We start from the raw sequence: 23,574 nt of genomic DNA, 5'->3' as shown, positions 1-23,574 counted from the left end.
CTTAGGATACATATATGCATAATTGGAATTTTTTTTTTACGGCCTTAGAACACATATATGCATGATTAAATTTTTTTGACAACCTTAGAACACATATATGCATGATTGAATCACAATGTTATTTTTTTTTATTGCCTTATAACACATATATAGGAATGAATCACTATGAAATTTTTTTAACAGCCTTAGAACAAACGAATGCATGATTGAATCACTATAAAAATGTTTTTTGACAGCCTTAGAACGCATTTATACATGATTGAATCACTATGAATTTTTTTTAACAACCTTAGAACACGTGTATGCATGATTTAATCACTATGAATTTTTTTTTACAGCCTTAGAACACATGTATGCATGACTGAATAAATATGAATTTTTTTGACATGCTTAGAACACATATATGCAGAATTGAATCACTTTGAATTTTTTTTATAGCCTTAGAACACATATATGCATGATCAAATTTTTTTTTACAGCCATAGAACACATGTATGCCTGATTGAATCACTATGAAATTTTTTTGACAGCCTTAGAACACAAACATACATTAGTGAATCACTATGAAATTTTTTTGACATCCTTAAAAAACTTATATACATTATTGATTTTTTTTTGGCAGCCTTAGAACACATATATGCATGATTAAATCACTATGATTTTTTTTTTACAGCCTTAGAACACATTATTGCATGATTGAAATTTTTTTGATGTCGTAGAACATATATATGCATATAAAAAAAAAAATTAGCACATATATATGTGTGACTGAAATTTTTTTTACAGCCTGATTGAATCACTATAAAAAAATTTTGATAGCCTTAGCACATATATATGTGTGACTGAAATTTTTTTTACAGCCTTAGAACACATATATGCATGATTGAGTCACTATGAATTTTTTTTAACACTCTTAGAACACATATATGCAAGACTGAATCACTTTTTTACAGCCTTAGAACACATATATGCATGATTGAGTCACTATGAAATTTTTTTAACAGACTTAGAACATATATACGCATGATTGAATCACTATGAAATTTTTTTGACAATGTTAAAACACATATATGGATGATTGAGTCACTATGAATTTTTTTTAACAACCCTAAAACGCATATATGCATGATTGAATCACTATGAATTTTTTTTTATCGCCTTAGAGCATATATATGCTTGATTGAATCACTAGGAAAATTTTTTGACAGCCTTATAACACATATGCATGACTGAATCACTATAAATTTTTTTTTGACAACGTTAGAACACATATCTGTAGGTTTGAGTCACTATGAATTTTTTTTGACAGCGATAGAACACATATATGCAAGATTGAAACACTATAAATTTTTTTTGATAGCCCTCTGAACATAAAAATGCATGATTGAATCAATATAAAAAAATTTGTCAACATTAGAACACATATATGCATAATTGAATCACTATAAAAGTTTTTTCAAAACCTTAGAACACATATCTGCATGATTGAATCACTATGAATTTTTTTTTACAACCTTAGAATGCATATATGCATGATTGAATCACTATGAATTTTTTTAAGGGCCTTAGAAGACATATATGTATGATAGAATCACTATAATTTTTTTTTGACAGACTTAGAACACATATATGCATGATTGATTCACTATGAAATTTTTTTGACAACCTTAGAACATATATATACATGATTGAATCACATTGAATTTTTTTTTAATAGCTTTAGAATACATATATGCATGATTGAATCACTATGAAATTTTTTTCACAGCCTTAGAACACATATATACATGATTGAATCACTATGAAACTTTTTTGACAGCCTTAGAATACATATATGCATGATTGAATCACTATAAATTTTTTTTGATAGCCTTAGAACATATATATACATGATTGTATCACAATAAATTTTTTTTAAGAGCCTTAGAATACGTATATCCATGATTGAATCACTATGAAATTGTTTTCGACAACCTTAGAACATATTTATGCAAGATTGTATCACTACGAATTTTTTTTGACAGCATTTGAAAACATATATGCATGATTAAATATTTTTTTGACAGCCTCAGAACACATATATGCATGATTGAATCACTATGATTTTTTTTTTACAGCATTAGACCATGTATATGCATGAATGAATCACTATAACATTTTTTGGACAATGTTAGAACACATGTATGCAGGATTGAGTTAGTATGAAATTTTTCTTACAGCCTTACAACACATATATGCTTTATTGAATCACTATGAATTTTTTTTGACAACCTTAGAACAGATATATACATGATTGGATTTTTTTTGACAGCCTTAGAGGACAAATATGCATGATTGAAATTTGTTTGGCAGCCTTAAAACACATATATGCATGATTGAATCACCATGAAGTTTTTGTGACAGACTTAGAACACATATATGCATGATTGAATTTTTTTTTATCACCTTAAAACATATATATGCTTGATTGAATCACTACAAAAATTTTTTGACAGCTTTAGAACACATATATGCATGATTGAATCACTATGAATTTTTTTGACAGTTTTAGAACATAAATATGCATGATTGAAACACTATTAAATTTTTTTGACAGCCTTAGAACACATATGCATGGAGGAAACACTATGATTTTTTTATAGCCTTGCAACGTGTATATGTACGATTGAATCACTATAAAAAAAATTTGTCTACATTAGAACACGTATATGCGTCACTGAATCACTATAAATTTTTTTTGACAACCTTCAAACACATATCAGCATGATTGAATCACCATAAAAATTTTTTGACATCCTTAGAACACATATATGCACGATTGAATCACTTTGAAATTTTTTTGATAGCCTTAGAACACATATATGCATGATTGAATCACTATAAAAAATTTTTGACAGACTTAGAACATATATATGCATGATTGAATCACTGTGAAATTTTTTTGACAGCCTTAGAACAAATATATGTAAAATTGAATCAATATAAAAATTTTGTAAGAGCCTTAGAATACATATATGCATGATTAAATCACTATGAAATTTTTTTACAGCCTTAGAACACATATATGCAAGATTGAATCACTCTTAAATTTTTTTGATAACCTTAGAACACATATATGCATGATTGAATCGCTATAAAAATTTTTGACAGATTTAGAACACATATATGCATGATTGAGTCAATATAAAAAAAATTTGACAGCCTTAGAACAAATATATGTAAGATTGAATCACTATAAATTTTTTTTAACATCCTTATAGTACATATATGCATGATTGAACTTTTTTTGACAGCCTTATAACACATATACACATGATTGAATCACTATGAATTTTTTTTAACCGCCTCAAAATACATATATTTGCATGATTGAATGACTATAAAGATTTTTTAATAGCCTTAGAACACATTTGTATGATTGAATCACTATGAAATTTTTTTGACAGTCTGAGAAAACATATATGCATGATTGAAATTTTTAGACAACCTTAGAACACATATATGCATGATTGAATAACTATGAATTTTTTTTGACAAACTTAGAACATATATATACATGATTGAATCACTAATAAATTTTTTTGACAATGTTACAACATATATATGTAGGATTGAGTCACTATGAAATTTTTTTGACAGCCTTAGATCACATACATGCTGGATTGAGTCACTATGAATTTTTTTTACAGCCTTAGAACACACATATATGCATGATTGAATCAGTTTGAAACTTTTTTGATAGCCTTATAACATATATTTGCTTGATTAATTTTTTTTTAACAGCCCTAGAACACAAATATGCATGATTGAATCACAATAAAAAAATTTTGACAGCCTTAGAACTCATATATGCATGATTAAATTTTTTTGGATAGCTTTAAACACATATATACTTGATTGAATCACAATAAAAAAATTTTGACAGCCTTAGAACACAAATATGCATGATTAATTCACAATAATTTTTTTTTTACAACCTTAGAAGTCATATATGCATGATTGAAATTTTCTGGATAGCGTTGGAACACATATATGCATGATTGAATCACTATGAAATTTTTTTGACAGCCTTGTAACAAATATATGCATGATTGAAATATTTTTAACAACCTTGTAACACATATATGCATGATTAAAATTTTTTTAACAACCTTAGAACACATATATGTGTGATTGAAACACAATGAAATTTTTTTGACAGTCTTAGAACAAATACATGCGTGATTGAAATTTTTTGGATAGCTTTAGAACTCATATATGCATGATTGAGTCACTATAAATTTTTTTTGATAAGGTTAGAGCACATAAATGTAGGATTGAGTCACTGTGTAATTTTTTTGACAGCCTTAGAATATATATACTCATGATTGAAACACTATAAATTTTGTTACAGAGCCTTAGAATACATACATGCATGATTGAATCACTATGAAATTTTTTTGAGAGCCTTAGAACACATATATGCTAGATTGAATCACAATTAAATTTTTTTGACAACCGTAAAACATATATGCATCATTGAGTCACTATGAATTTTTTTTTACAGCCTTAGAACACATATATACATGTTTGAAGCACTATGAATTTTTTTTGGCAGCCTTATAACACATATATGCATCATTGATTTTTTTTTACCATTTGAGAATGGATATATTCATGATTGAATCCCCATAAAAAATTTTTGACAGCCTTAGAACACATATATGCATGCTTGAATCACTATGAATTTTTTTTGACATTGTTAGAACACATATATGCATGATTGAGTCAATATGAAAATTTTTTGACAGCCATAGAACATAGATATGCATGATTTCATCACTATGACTTTTTTTGACAGCTGTATAACACATATAGGCTTGACTAAAAAAATTTTATCAGCCTTAGAACACATATATGCATGTATGCATGATTGAATCACAATGAATTTTTTTTTGACAGCCTTAGAACACTTATATGCATGATTGAATCACAATGACATTCTTTTGATAGCCTTAGAACACATATATGCGTGATTGAAATTGTTTGGATAGCTTTAGAACATATATATACTTGATTGAATCACTACGAAATTTTTTTGACAGCTTTAGAACACATATATGCATGATTGAAATTATTTGGATAGCTTTAGAACACATATATACTTGATTGAATCACTATGAATTTTTTTTTACGGCCGTAGAACACATATATGCATGATTGAATCACAATAAATTTTTTTTATAGCCTAAGAACACATATGCATGATTGAAATTTTTTGGATAGCTTTAGAACGCATATATGCAAGATTGAATCACTATGAAATTTGTTTAACAGCCTTAGAAGACTTTTATGCATGATTGAATCACTATGATTTATTTTTTACAATGTTAGCACACATATATGCATTATTGAGCCACTATGAAATTTTTTTGATAGCCTTAGAACACATATATGCATGACTGAATCACCATAATTTTTTTTTTACTGTCTTATAACACATATATGCACAATTGAAGTTATTTTGATAGCCTTAGAGCAAATATATGCTTGATTCAACCACTATAAATTTTTTTTGATAGCCTTAGAAGACATATACACATGATTGAATTACTATGAAATTTTTTTGACAACATTAAAACACATATGCATGATTGAGTCACTATGAAATTTTTTTGACAGCCTTAGAACACATATATGCATGACTGAATCACTATGATTTTTTTTTGACAGCCTTATAACACATATAGGCATGATTGGAATTTTTTTAACAGCCTTGTAACACATATATGCATGATAAACAATTTTTTAACAGCCTTAGAACATATATATACAAGATTGAATCATAATGAATTTTTTTTGATAGCCTTAGAACACAAACATGCATAATTGTAATTTTTTGGACAGCTTTAGAACACATATATGCATGAATAACTCACTATGAAAATTTTCTGATGTTAGAACACATATATGTTAGATTGAGTCACTATAATTTTTTTGACAGCCTTAGAACACATATATGCATGATTGAATCACAATGATTTTTTTTAACAACCTTAGAACACATATAGGCGTGACTGAATGACTATAAATTGTTTTTGATAGCTTTATAGCAGAGATATGCAAGATTGAATCACCGTGAAATTTTTTTGACAGCCTTAGAACATATATATGCATGATTGAATCACTATGAATTTTTTTTATAGCTTTAGAATACATATATGCGTGATTGAGTCACTATGATTTTTTTTTATAGCCTTAGAACATATATATACATAATAGAATTTTTTTTTTACAGCCGTAGAACAAATATAATCAAGATTGGATTTTTTTTAAAAGCCTTAGACACATATATGCATGATTGAATCACTATGATTTTTTTGACAGACTTCGAACACATATATGCATGATTATATTTTTTTTAACAGCCTTAGAACACATATATGCATGACTGAATCACTATGAATTATTTTTTACACCCTTAGAACACAAATATGCTTGATTGAATCACTATAAAAAAAAATCGGCAGCGTTAGAACACATATTTGTAGGATTGAGTCACTATGAATTTTTTTTGACAGCCATAGAACACATATATGCATGATTGAATCACTATGAAAATTTTTTGACAGACTTAGAACACTTATATGCATGATTGGAAGTTTTTTGACAGCCTTAGAACATATATATGTTGGATTGAATCACTATGAAATTTTTTTAACAGCCTGAGAACATACGTATGCATGATTGAATCACTATAAAACGATTTTGACAGCCTAAGAACACATATATGCATGATTGAATCACAATGAATTTTTTTGGACAACCTTAGAACACATATATGCAAGATTGAATCACTATGATTTTTTTTTACAGGCTTAAAACACATATATTTATGATTGAATCACTATGAAATTTTTTTGACAGCCTTAGAACACATATATGCATGATTGAATGACTAATTTTTTTTGACAGCCATAGAGCACATATATGCATGATTGAATCACTATGATTTTTTTTTGACAGCCATAGAAAACATATATGCATGATTGAATCACTATAAAAAAATTTTGATAGCCTTAGAATACATATATGCATGATTGAGTCACTATGAATTTTTTTTTACAGCCTTAGAACTTATATATACATGCTAGAATTTTTTTTTGACAGCTCTAAAACACATATATGCATGATTGAATTTTTCTTGACAGCCTTAGACACATATATGAATGATTGATTCACTATGAATTTTTTTTTACAGCCATAGAACACATATATGCATGATTAAATTTTTTTTGACAACCTTAGAACACATATATGTATGATTGAATCACTATGAAATGTTTTTAACATCCTTAGAACACATATATGCATGATTGAATCACTAAAAAAAACATTTGACACTGTTAGAAGACATATATGCTTGATTGAGTCACTATGAATTTTTTTTGACAGCCTAAAAACACATGTATGCATGATTGAATCACTATGATTTTTTTTTGAAAGCCAAAGAACACATATATGCATGATTGAATCAAGAAGAATTTTTTTTACAGCTTTAGAACACATATAAGCTTGATTGAAACACAAGAATTGTTTTTTACAAGGTTAGAACATATATATGCATGATTGAGTCACTATGACATTTTTTTGACAGCCTTAGAAAACATGTATGCATGATTGAATCACTACGAATTTTTTTTAACAACCTTGGAACACATATATGCATGTTTTTATCACTACGAAACTTTTTTGAGAGCCTTAGAACACATATATGCAACATTGAATTTTTTTTGATAGCCTTGGAACACATGTATGCATGATCGAATCACAATGAATTTTTTTAGAGAGCCTTAGAACACATGTATACATGATTGAATTTTTTTTGACAGACTTAGAACACATGTATCCATGATTAATTTTTTCTTAACAGCCTTAGAACACATATATGAATGGTTGAATCACATTCATTTTTTTTTAAACCATAGAACACATATATGCATGATTGTAATTTTTTGGATGGCTTTATAACACACATATGCATGATTGAGTCACTATGAAATTTTTTTGATGTTAGAACACATATATGTTGGATTGAGTCACTATGCAAATTTTTTGACAGCCTTAGAACACATAAATGCATGATTGAATCACTATAAATTTTTTTGACAGCCTTAGAACACATATATGCATGATTGAATGACTATAAATTTTTTTGGACAGCCTTAGATCACGGATATGCAAGATTGAATCATCATGAATTTTTTTGGACAGTCTTAAAACACATATATGCATGATTAATCACTATAATTTTTTTTATAGCCTTAGAATATATATATATGCATGATTTAGTCACTATGATGTTTTTTCACAGCCTTTGAACATATATATACATTATAGAAATATTTTGACATCCTTAGAATACATATATGCATGATTGAATTTTTTTTTACTGCAACAGACACATATATGCATGATTGAATCACTATGAATATTTTTTTACAGACGTTGTACACATATATGCATGATTACATTTTTTTTTACAACCTTATAACAAATGTATGCATGATTCAATCACTACGAAATTTTTTTGACAGCCTTAGAACACATATATGCATGATTGAATCACTATGAACTTTTTTTGAGAGCCTTAGAACACATGTATCCATGATTAAAAAATTTTAACGTCCTTAGAACATATATATGCAAGATTGAATCACAATGAATTTTTTTTTATAGCCTTAGAACAAATATATGCATGATTATAATTTTTTGGATAGCTTTAGAACACATATATGAATGATTGAGTCACTATGATTTTTTTTTGACGTTAGAACACATATATGTTGGATTGAGTCACTATGTAATTTTTTTGAAACCTTTAGAACACATATATGCATGATTGAATCACTTTAAAACTTTTTTGACATCCTTAGAACACACATATGCATGATTGAATGACTATAATTTTTTTTTGACAGCCTTAGAGCACAAATATGCATGATTACATTACCATGATTTTTTTTTCAGCCTTAGAACACATATATGCATGATTGAATCACTATGAAGTTTTTTTCATAGCCATAGAATACATATATGCATGATTGAGTCACTATAAATTTTTTTTTACAGCCTTGGAACATATATATACACGATAAAACTTTTTTTGACAGTCTTAGGATACATATATGCATAATTGGAAATTTTTTTTTACGGCCTTAGAACACATATATGCATGATTAAATTTTTTTGACAACCTTAGAACACATATATGCATGATTGAATCACAATGTTATTTTTTTTATTGCCTTATAACACATATATAGGAAAGAATCACTATGAAATTTTTTTAACAGCCTTAGAACAAACGAATGCATGATTGAATCACTATAAAAATGTTTTTTGACAGCCTTAGAACGCATTTATACATGATTGAATCACTATGAATTTTTTTTAACAACCTTAGAACACGTGTATGCATGATTTAATCACTATGAATTTTTTTTTACAGCCTTAGAACACATGTATGCATGCCTGAATAGATATGAATTTTTTTGACATGCTTAGAACACATATATGCAGGACTGAATCACTATGAATTATTTTTTACAGCCTTAGAACACAAATATGCTTGATTGAATCACTATAAAAAAAAATCGGCAGCGTTAGAACACATATTTGTAGGATTGAGTCACTATGAATTTTTTTTGACAGCCATAGAACACATATATGCATGATTGAATCACTATGAAAATTTTTTGACAGACTTAGAACACTTATATGCATGATTGGAAGTTTTTTGACAGCCTTAGAACATATATATGTAGGATTGAATCACTATGAAATTTTTTTAACAGCCTGAGAACATACGTATGCATGATTGAATCACTATAAAACAATTTTGATAGCCTAAGAACACATATATGCATGATTGAATCACAATGAATTTTTTTGGACAACCTTAGAACACATATATGCAAGATTGAATCACTATGATTTTTTTTTTACAGGCTTAAAACACATATATTTATGATTGAATCACTATGAAATTTTTTTGACAGCCTTAGAACACATATATGCATGATTGAATGACTAATTTTTTTTTACAGTCATAGAGCACATATATGCATGATTGAATCACTATGATTTTTTTTTGACAGCCATAGAAAACATATATGCATGATTGAATCACTATAAAAATTTTTTGATAGCCTTAGAATACATATATGCATGATTGAGTCACTATGATTTTTTTTTGACAGCCTTAGAACTTATATATACATGCTAGAATTTTTTTTTGACAGCTCTAAAACACATATATGCATGATTGAATTTTTCTTGACAGCCTTAGACACATATATGAATGATTGATTCACTATGAATTTTTTTTTACAGCCATAGAACACATATATGATGATTAAATTTTTTTTGACAACCTTAGAACACATATATGTATGATTGAATCACTATGAAATGTTTTTAACATCCTTAGAACACATATATGCATGATTGAATCACTAAAAAAAACATTTGACACTGTTAGAAGACATATATGCTTGATTGAGTCACTATGAATTTTTTTTGACAGCCTAAAAACACATGTATGCATGATTGAATCACTATGATTTTTTTTTGAAAGCCAAAGAACACATATATGCATGATTGAATCAAGAAGAATTTTTTTTACAGCCTTAGAACACATATAAGCTTGATTGAAACACAAGAATTGTTTTTTACAAGGTTAGAACATATATATGCATGATTGAGTCACTATGACATTTTTTTGACAGCCTTAGAAAACATGTATGCATGATTGAATCACTACGAATTTTTTTTAACAACCTTGGAACACATATATGCATATTTTTATCACTACGAAACTTTTTTGAGAGCCTTAGAACACATATATGCAACATTGAAATTTTTTTGATAGCCTTGGAACACATGTATGCATGATCGAATCACAATGAATTTTTTTAGAGAGCCTTAGAACACATGTATACATGATTGAATTTTTTTTGACAGACTTAGAACACATGTATTCATGATTAATTTTTTCTTAACAGCCTTAGAACACATATATGAATGGTTGAATCACATTCATTTTTTTTTAAACCATAGAACACATATATGCATGATTGTAATTTTTTGGATGGCTTTATAACACACATATGCATGATTGAGTCACTATGAAATTTTTTTGATGTTAGAACACATATATGTTGGATTGAGTCACTATGCAAATTTTTTGACAGCCTTAGAACACATAAATGCATGATTGAATCACTATAAAATTTTTTGACAGCCTTAGAACACATATATGCATGATTGAATGACTATAAATTTTTTTTGACAGCCTTAGAGCACGGATATGCAAGATTGAATCATCATGAATTTTTTTGGACAGTCTTAAAACACATATATGCATGATTAATCACTATAATTTTTTTTATAGCCTTAGAATATATATATATATATGCATGATTTAGTCACTATGATGTTTTTTCACAGCCTTTGAACATATATATACATGATAGAAATTTTTTGACAGCCTTAGAATACATATATGCATGATTGAATTTTTTTTTACTGCAACAGACACATATATGCATGATTGAATCACTATGAATATTTTTTACAGACGTTGTACACATATATGCATGATTACATTTTTTTTTACAACCTTATAACAAATGTATGCATGATTCAATCACTACGAAATTTTTTTGACAGCCTTAGAACACATATATGCATGATTGAATCACTATGAACTTTTTTTGAGAGCCTTAGAACACATGTATCCATGATTAAAAAATTTTAACGTCCTTAGAACATATATATGCAAGATTGAATCACAATGAATTTTTTTTTATAGCCTTAGAACAAATATATGCATGATTATAATTTTTTGGATAGCTTTAGAACACATATATGAATTATTGAGTCACTATGAATTTTTTTTGACGTTAGAACACATATATGTTGGATTGAGTCACTATGTAATTTTTTTGAAACCTTTAGAACACATATATGCATGATTGAATCACTTTAAAACTTTTTTGACATCCTTAGAACACACATATGCATGATTGAATGACTATAATTTTTTTTTGACAGCCTTAGAGCACAAATATGCATGATTTACATCACCATGATTTTTTTTTCAGCCTTAGAACACATATATGCATGATTGAATCACTATGAAGTTTTTTTCATAGCCATAGAATACATATATGCATGATTGAGTCACTATAAATTTTTTTTTACAGCCTTGGAACATATATATACACGATAAAACTTTTTTTGACAGTCTTAGGATACATATATGCATAATTGGAATTTTTTTGACAGCTTTACACATATATATTTATGATTGAGTCAATATGATTTTTTTTATTGCCTTAGAACACATATATGCATGATTGAATCACTATAAAATGTTTTTAAGAGACTTAGAATAGATATATCATGATTAAGATTTTTTTGACAGCCTTAATACACACATATGCATGATTGAATCGCTATGAATTTTTTTTTGACAGCTTTAGAACACATATATGCATGATTAAATCACTATAAATTTTTTTGGACAATGGTGGCACACATATATACAGGATTGAGTCACTATGAAATTTGTTTGACAGGCTTAGACACATATATGCATGATTGAATCACTATGAAATTTTTTTGACAGCCTTAGAATTCATATATGCATGATTGAATTTTTTTTGGTAGCCTTAGAACACATATATGATGGATTAAATCACTATGAATTTTTTTTAACAACCTTAAAACACACTTATGCATGATTGAATCACTATAAATTTTTTTTGACAACCTTAGAACACATATATGCATTATTGAATCACTATCAAATTCTTTTGACAACCTTAGAACACATATATTCAAGATTGAATTACTATGAATTTTTTTTGACAACCTTATAACATATTTATGCAAGATTGAATCACTATGAATTTTTTTTTATAGCTTTTGAACACGTATATGCAAGATTGAATGACCATAAAAAAATTTTGACAGCCTTAGAGCACATATATGCACGATTGAATCACTATGAAATTCTTTTGACATCCATGGAACACATATATGCGTAATTGAATCACAATGATTTTTTTTGATAGACTTAGAATATATATATATATATATATATATATATATATATATGCATGATTGAGTAATTATGATTTTTTTTTTACTGCCTTAGAACATATATATACATGATTGAATTTTTTTTGACAGCCTTAGACACATATATGCATGATTGAAGCACTATAAATTTTTTTTGACAGCCTTAGAACACAGATATGCATGATTGAATCACTATGAAATGTTTTTAACATCCTTCGAACACGTATATGCTTGATTGAGTCACTATGAATTTTTTTTTAGAGCCTTAAAACACATGTATGCATGACTGAATCACTATGAAATTTTTTTGACAGCCTTAGAACACATTTATGAATGATTGAATCAATATAAATTTTTTTTTACCGCCTTAGAACACATATATGCTTCATTGAATCAGAATAAATTTTTTTGACAACGTTAGAACTTATATATGAATGATTGAGTCACTATGAAATATTTTAGACTACCTTAGAACATATATACGCATGATTGAGTCAGTATGAGTTTTTTTTAGAGCCTTAGAACAAATGTATGCATGATTGAATCACTATAAATTTTTTTTTGGCAACGGTAGAACATATATGCTTGATTGAATCACTAAGATTTTTTTTTTAGAGCCTTAGAACACATATATGCATGATTGAGTCACTATGAAATTTTTTTGACAACCTTAGAACACATACATGAAATGATTGAAACACTATGAAATTTTTTTGAGAGCCTTAGAACACATGTAGGCATGATTGAAATTTTTTTGGTAGTCTTAGAACACTTGTATGCATGATTGAATCACTATGATTTTTTTTTGACAGCCTTAAAACACATGTATGCATGATTGAATCACTATGAAATATTTTTAACAGCCTTAGAACACATATATGACTGATTGAATCACTATGAAATGTTTTTAACAGCCTTAGAACACATATATGCATGATTGAATCATAATAAAAAAAATTTTGACAGCCTTAGAAAACATATATGCATGATTAAATCACTATAAAAAAATTTTGACAGCCTTAGAACACATATATGCATGATTGAATCAATATGAATTTTTTTTCACAACGGTAGAACACACACATGCTTGATTGAGTGACTATATATTTTTTTGACAGCCTTACAACATATATATGCATGATTGAGTCACTATAAATTTTTTTTGAGAGCCCTAGTACACATGTATGGATGATTGAAATTTTTTTGACAGCCTTAGAACCCATATACGCATGATTGAATCACTATGAATTTTTTTTGGCAGCCTTAGAACATATACATAAATTGTTGAATCACTATGAATTTTTTTTTATAAAGTTATAAGTCATATGCATGATTCAGTCAATATGAAATTTTTAGAACACATATATGCATGATTGTGTCACTATGAATTTTTTTTAGAGCCGTAGAACACATGTATGCATGATTGAATTTTTTTTTACTTCCTTAGAAGACATATATGCATGATTGAATCATTGTGATTTTTTTTTCACAGCCTTAGAACACATATAAACATGATTGAGTCACTATAAAGTTTTTTTGACAGCCTTAGGACACATATATGCATGATTGAATCGCTATGAATGTTTTTTGAGAGCCTTAGAACACATATTTGAATGATTGAATCACTATGATTTTTTTTTAATAATGCTAGCACACATATATGCATGATTGAGTCACTATGAAAATTTTTTTACAGCCTTAGAACACAATTATACATGATTGAAATTTTTTTGACAGCCTTAGAACACATATCTGCATGATTGAATCACTATGAATTTTTTTTGACAATGTTAAAACACATATATGAGGAATTGAGTCACTATAAAAAAATTTTGGCAGCCTTAAAACACATGTATGCTTGATTGAATCACTATGCAACTTTTTTGACAGACTTGGAACATATACATGCATGATTGAACCACTATAAATGTTTTTGACAGCTTTAGAACACATATATGCATGATTGAATCACTATGATTTTTTTTTAACAGCCTACAAACACATATATGCATTATTGAATCACTATAAAATCTTTTTGACAGCCTTAGAACGGATATATGCATGATTGAATCACTATGAAATTTTTTTGATAATGTTAGAAAACATACATGCATGACAGAATCACTATTAAATCTTTTTAACAGCCTTAGAACATATATATGTAAGATTAAATTCTTATGAGTTTTTGTTGACAGCCTTAGAACACATATATCAATGATTGAATCACTATGAATTTTTTTTTATTAGCCTTAGAATACATATATGCTTGATGGAATCACTATGAATTTTTTTTGACAGCCTTAGAACATATATATGCATGATTGAATCACTATGAAATTTTTTTAACAGCCTTAGAACACATATAAGAATGATTGAATCACTATGATTTTTTTTTTACAATGTTAGAACACATATATGCATAATTGAGTCACTATGAATTTTTTTGAGAGCCTTAGAACACATGAATGCAGGTTTGAAATTTTTTTGACAGCCTTAGTACACTTATATGCATGATTGAATCACTATGAATTTTTTTTGATAGCCTTAGAACACACATATGAATGGTTGAATCACTATAATTTTTTTTTTGACAATGTTATAGGACATATATGCATGATTGAGTCACTATAAAAAAATTTTGACAGCCTTATAACACATATATGCATGATTGAGTCACTATGAATTTTTTTTTAGAGTCGTAGAACACATGTTTGCATGATTAAAGATTTTTTGACAGCCTTAAAACACTTATATGCATGATTGAATTTTTTTTTACAGCCTTAGAACACATATATGCATGATTGAATCACTATGAATGCTTTTTAGAGCCTCAAAACACATATATGAATTATTGAATCACTATAAATTTTTTTTACAATGCTAAAACACATATATGCATGATTTAGTCACTTTGAATTTTTTTTGATAGCTTTGGATCACATATATGCATGATTGAATCACAGTGAAATATTTTTTACAGCCTTAGAACACATTTATTCATGATTAAATTTTTTTTGACAGCCTTGGAACACATATATGCATGATTCAATCACTAAAAAAAATTTCTGACAATGTTATAACACATATATGAAGGATTGCGTTACTATGAATTTTTTTTGACAGCCTTAGAACACATGTATGCTTGATTGAATCACTATGAAACTTTTTTGATAGACTTAGAACACATATATGCTTGATTTAATCACTATGAAAATTTTTTGACAGCCTTAGAACACATATATGCATGATTGAATCACTATGATTTTTTTTAACAGCCTTACAACACATATATGCATTATTGAATCACTATGATTTTTTTTTACAACCTTATAACAGTTATATGCATGATTGAATCACTATAAATTTTTTTTGACAATGTTAGAAAACATATATGCATGATTGAATCAATATGATTTTTTTTTAACAGCCTTAGAACACATATATGTAAGACGAAATTACTATGAAATTTTTTTGACAGCCTAAAAACACATATATGAATGATTGAATCACTATGATTTTTTTTTAATAGCTTAGAATACATATATGCGTGATTGAATCACTATAAAAAAAATTTGTCAGTCTTAGAACATATATATGCATGATTGAATCATTATGATTTTTTTTATGGCCTTAGAATATAAATATGAATGATTGAATCACTATGATTTTTTTGACAATGTTAGAACACATATATGCATGATTGAGTCACTATGAATTTTTTTTGATAGCCTTAGAACACATATATGCTAGATTGAATCACTGTGATTTTTTTTACATCCTTAGATCACCTTTATGCATGATTGAAATTTTTTTGACAGCCTTAGAACACATATCTGCATGATTGAATCACTATGAAATCTTTCTGACAACCTTAGATCACATATATGCATGATTGAATCACTATAATTTTTTTTTGACAATGTTAGAACACTTATATGAATGTTTGAGTCACTATGAAATTTTTTTGACAGCCTTTAAACACATGTATGCATGATTGAATCACTATGAAATTTTTTTGACAACCTTAGAACACGTATACATGATTGAATCACTATGAATTTTTTTTTACAATGTTAGAACATATATATGCATGATTGAGTCACTATGATTTTTTTTTTACAACAGTAGAACACATATATGCATGATTGAGTCACTATGATTTTTTTTTGACAACCTTAGATTACATATATGCATGATGTAATCACTATGAAATTTTTTTGACAGCTTTAGAACACATATATGCATGATTGAATCACTATGAATTTTTTTTAGAGCCTTAGAACACATACTGTAAACACCTAAAATTTTCTAAAATTACTCTTTCTGACCCTGGGACCTACCTCCTGAGTCACTTGTAATGCTTATAGCATTTTTTTGGATTAAATTTGAAAAATAAAAAGCGCAAAATTTAGAAAGTTTTATAAAATTGGCTTTAGGTTAAATAAGAAAGGGGTTTTCAGAAAATTTTTGCAACTAAGCCTTCTTTTTAAAAATTTTAATGTTCAGAAGTGGCATTTTTGAAATTTTTGTAACCACCCTCTCCTTTATAAACTCATGTAAAGGAGAGGGAAGGGGGTCGATCTTTTGCGAGGAAAAGAAGAGCACGAGCTCCTCTTCCCCTCCCTTCCAAATTTTCTTCTCCCTCTTTTCCTCCTCTTTTCCTCTCTTATTCTTTTTTCTCTTTTCCCTTTCTCTCTTCCTCTGGTTCTCTTTTCTTTCTTCACTGGTGAGGAAGTTTGATCAGCCCGACAGGAGCGCAAAGAAAGAGTCTCCCTCTCCTCTCAACCGATCCTATGGTAAGAAATTTCTCTTCTCCCTCTTTTTCTCTTTCTTTCTTCTTCTCATTTTCTCTTCTCTTCTCATTCCATCTCGTTTCACGCATCTTATTTTTGTTATTTGCTAATTTAGTTTGTTTCAACATAATCCTCATAGCATTCGTTTCATCTGATTTCTGTTTCTCTATGCATCATCTTCGTCATCTCCTCATTTTGTTTCCTGTTAACACTATATTGATCTGTTACTTAGCATCAATTCATTTCATTGCATTTTTTTATGACATCAAATTCATCTCTGTATCTATTCACCTGTGCGCATTCATTCATTGCCTCATTTCAGCAGATTTGAGCATCTACTCTGGTCTACCGTGAATTTCTTTGTTCGGATTTACCGTGAAAAGTTGCTTTACAGTGAATGCCTCTTTTGATTTATCATGGAATCGGATATGCTTTGATCTGCCGTGAAAACAAATCTAATTTATCGTGAAAGCATATTTGAACATCTGCTTTGTTTTACCATGAATCCCTTGCTCGGATCTACCGTGAATCCCTTGATCTGATTTGTCGTGAAAGATCATCTAATCTGATTTGTTGTGAAAGCATTTACATTTAAATTGCTGTGAAATCCAGCATTTGCATTTGATTTAATATACAACGCTATTACTTCAAAATCTCATGTACTTTTTTATTGGCATTATGATTTGATCATCTATATGTGTATGTTGATTCATTTGACTGATTTCATTGATTCATTTCATTTGTTACATTTCTTCTATTCATTTTATCAATCAATTTCATTTGTTTGATACGATTTGCATTCACCTGTGAATTCGTTTGTTTCATCAGTATCTGTGTGTCATTGTATGCATCAAACGATGGCATTGCATAGGCAGGGCATTTCATTACAGCATCTCATGCTTTCATGTATTTGTCAACTCATGATAGCATTTCATTACAGCATCTGATGCTTTCATGTATTTGTCTACTCATGATAGCATTTCATTACTGCATTCCATTACAACATCTCATGCTTTCATGTATTTGCTTACTCATGTTAGCATTTCATTACAGCATTTCATTACAACATCTCATGTTTTCATGTATTTGCTGGCTCATTAGCATTTCATTATAGCATTGCATATTTTCATGTATTTGTTGATTCCTTAGCATTTCATCAGCATTCTATTACAGCATCATCTCCACATTTTCACTAACTATTTTTGTGCTGATCCATTTTCACTCATATCATCTTATAAATTCATTCATATCATCACATTTTTTTATGCACTTTCCTCACATTCATGCCACTTTGTATTTGCATGCTATTCATGGATTTAACACAGCAACACATGTACAATGTTATTTCGTACTTCATTCTCATCTTATGCATCCATCTCATTTGTTATTATGCAAATGTATCATACCATCATTTATGCATTGCCCTTCCCTGCGTTCTGCATATTATCACATCTGTGTTTCTTTCACTACATGGCATTCTCATCTTTCATTTCATTATAATTTAGTGTTTCAACTTTACGACATCTCTTCATTTCAATATAGAGGTTTCTAGCTATTGTTTTGTAATTTCATTTGTTGCAGTTGTTCTTTTATTCCCAGCAATTTGATATTTCTCTATTGTATTCTATTTCTCGATTTTCATTAGCCTTTCAATTATGAATGCATTTGCATTTAAATGTTTAAACTTGCAAATAATATCAGTGTTGCATTTACACTCAAACCTTACACATTCATATCATTGAATGTTTAATTTCACAATATAATTTTCATTTTCACTTAATGCATTTTAATTCGCATCCATTTAAATTCTGCATTTCTTTTCTCACAATTTTTACTTTGCATTCTTGTATTTTGTATCTCTGCTGCTTTGTGTTATTCTGTGTTTTGTGGGGAAGCACAAAAGACCTTGGTCCCTCCTTTATATTAGAAAACTTCAATATTCAGTTTAAATTTGATATTGTAATAATTTCATTTAATGAGAAATTCTATTTTCTGTTTAGATTAGAATGGATGAGCATATTGTTGCATCTTAATTCTTCATAATTGACTGTTGCGTTTTATTTTATTTTTCTTTCAAAAGGGCACTATGGTGAAACACAAATGGCACGCGCACCATTCTAATAAAAGGTAAATAACCCTAAGTAGATGATTCACATTTTTGGCCATAGTCAAAATGCGAACAATACTTAGGATTTTTATCTTTTATTGAATAAAATTTGACCTACACTTTAGGTCCTTTTTGAAAAATATTGTATTTTTTGAAAATTAGTTTCCTTTTCTTCTTCTATCAGAATTTAAAATATAAATTAATTTGAGATACATTTGTGGCCATAGTCATGAATGTATTAAAGATTAATTTTATTTTAAATTCTATAAAAGTACAAAATCATCATTTAAAATAAAATCTTTTGAATTTCTTTTATTAAATACATTCATCATAAAATTACATCATTTCATTATTTCTCATTTTCAAATTATTTTAATATCTCAAATTCCAAAATATTCGAAACGATTTTTGAAATTCATTTTCAAAACTTATTTTCAAAATAAATTTAAGTTTATTTTCAAAAAAACCAATTTCAATTTCAAGATATTTTCAAAGCCAACTTTTTAAATTCAAAAATTCAAAGCTTTCTTAAATTCAAGATATTTTCAAAGCATTTTCAAAATGTTTTTGAATCATTCAAAATTCTTCTCTTGATTTCAATCATTTCTCAAACATTTTCAACATTCTTTTAATTTATTTTCAATTTATTTTTAAAGTTAATTGCAATTATTTTCAAAGCATTTTCAAGATAGTTTCAATCCAATTTCGAAATTAATTTCAATTTATTTTCAAAATGTTTCCCAAGTTGATTTCAATTATTTTCAATTTCGAAATCCAATTTCATTGTTTACATTTAAATTCCAAATTTCAATTTCTAAATTCACTTTTAAATTCCAACTCTAAAGTTCAATTTCAAAGTCTAATTTCAAATCCCAAATTCAATTTCTAAATTCAATTCCAATTTCAAAGCTAAATTTTGATTTCAAAATTTAAACTTAAATTTCAATTTTCAAGTTTTAAATCAAATTTCAAATCTCAATTCCCATTTCATAATAGAATTTTATTATTTATTTTCAAAATAACTTCAATTCAAATAGTTTTCTAAGTAATTTTAAAACATTTAAAGCAAAGTTTCAAAGTATATTTTCAACTCAATTTCGAAATTCATTTGGAGTTATAATTTTGAAATATTTTCTAAGTGTTCTAAAAATAAATGTAAAAGCATGCATCATATTTTAAACCTTTATTTTTCAAAGTTCATAACACAAGCATGATTCACGTGCATTTAGGACTTTAGAATAATCTCTTAGTCAAATTTAGGCAAAGCAAAAGGCATTAATTTGATCCTTGGTTTGATTACCTCTGGTAAAGGTGCCAGGGATGGTCGAACCTTGTACTGACGAGTGAGTCCCTATTTTCCATCTTTTTAAAAAATGGAGGTGAGGTATTTTCTAAAAAGATTTTTCACTCAAAAATGTTGAAATGTGAAAAGATTCCGCAAAAGAAAAATTTTGCATGGATACAGAAGTTTGGCGATAGTGATGGGACCCGTCTCTTATTTGATCGAATTAATGCCTTTGCCTTGTCTAAATTTGACTAAGTTATTATTCTTTAAATGTCAACTTCATTTTCATGTAATCTTTCTTTCAAAAACTTTTTCTTAAGTGGGGCCCACCCTGCAGGGGTGCAAAACCCTAATTTTCAATTTCATTTCATTTTACATCTTTCATATTTCAAAAATACAAAAAAAAGCATATTAGTTAGTTTAGATGTCTTTAAAGTTTCTGAAAAATCATTTTTAACGCTTCTATTTTCAAAGATCTGAAATCATTTTCTAAAAAACCAAGTGAGGCCCACTCTGGGTAGTGCCACATTTGAGAGTGTTTGGGTTAATTAGTGTCCTAATTAGGTTAAGAGTTTGAAAAAGTCTAAATTGATTTTAAAACTTCATTTTACTTCATTATTTTCAAACCTCTTTTTTTACTTTTAAATTTAAGCTTTTAAAAACCAAATGTGGGCCCACAGGGGTTGGCTCCACATTTGGATTGGTTTTAGGGTTTAATTAGGACTCAATTAACTAATTGGTGTTGGAATAGGTTAGGATTCTTCAAAAAAAGTTATCCACCTTAATTAGATTAGTTAGGAAGAGTTTCAAAAAAATCAAATGCTTCTAATTAACACTAATTGAGCAACTTTGAAAAAAACTACAAATAGGGACTCCAACCAAGGCTTTCTCACCCTTTCAAAAATTCATGATCCTCTCCTCTAGCGGCCTTTCTCCATTGCAGCAGCCCCAAGGTAAGTTTTATTTATTTTATTTCATGCTTTTTTATTAATTTTATTATTTACTTTTTAGTATTTTTATCATAGCCGCCTCTCTATGCATGATCTTTATCATTTTTTTTTTGTTCAAGAACCATGTAAACGATCCAAGAAAGTGATCTACAAATCACCTATGATTATATACACCTTTTTGATCTGTTGAAATCATTTTTTATGGGTTTATTATGCTAAACACCTGAAAAAGATCAAGATTCGACCGTTCGATGGTCGAATCCCTTTTTTAGGGGCTAAATCAAATCTCAACCATGCTTTCCATGTTTTTTTTGTTTTATTCATCATATTAATGCTTATTTTACATGTTCAAGCATTAAAAATTGATTCGTTGCATTAATTATATTTTTTATGGTTTTTGCATGCTTAAATTAGGTTTATTCATGTGCTTTAATGATAATACACATTTTTTATTTTGGGCATGCGAGAACAATGTTATTTTATGTATGAGTTTCTGTCAAAAAATATGATTTTTTTAGGGTTAAACCATGAACATGTCAATGATTTCATATAAAAAAAATCAGATTATTTTGGGTTTTGTAACTCTGTCAAAAAAATCAAAAACCGAACTATGCTTTTGGAACCGTGAAAATGCAATGTGGATCTGAGAACAATTTGATGAGACAATATCTCCATCGTCGGAGATACTATCGACAATTCGTAAGTTGCAGTGTATTTGACATATTGTCTAGTATTTTCTGTAAAATTTTAATATTTTTACATACCAGTTTGCTATTTTTCCTCTGATAGAAATCAGAATCGGTTTTACAGATCTTGTTATGCATTGTCTAAACTCTAGACCAACTTGTGTAAATCATATCTCCCTCACCAAAGATTCGATTGATGATACGTAAAAAAGAGCATCTTTATCTGTGTATCTACTATTATCTGCTAAAATTTTATAATTTTTGAACATAGTTTGATATATTTCTTTGTACCCAAAACCGGATGTGTTTATTTCAACTCGTTATTTATTCGCTGGAATCAATCGTATATTGTCGGAGCGATATCTCCCTAACCAAAGATGATTTTTCTGATCTGTAAAAAGAAAAAGTTTAGTTTAGCTGTCTAATATCACTCTCTTTAAATTTTTACGAATTTACATGGTGATTTAGTATCCAATTTGGGTCTGACACTGTGATAGGTATGTGCCCGCAAGCAAAATCATGTATTTTAGGGTTTTATTCAATTTTCATATTAAAATAATGTCAAAAGCATATTATTTTGAATGCAGTTTAATTTTAGGGTTATCAAAACTATCCATGTTTATTT

The sequence above is a fragment of the Nuphar pumila genome, chromosome 3 (assembly GCF_984573655.1).
Source record: "Nuphar pumila chromosome 3, dmNupPumi1.hap1.1, whole genome shotgun sequence".
Classification (NCBI taxonomy): domain Eukaryota; kingdom Viridiplantae; phylum Streptophyta; class Magnoliopsida; order Nymphaeales; family Nymphaeaceae; genus Nuphar; species Nuphar pumila.
Note: the sequence above shows the minus strand (reverse complement) of the source record.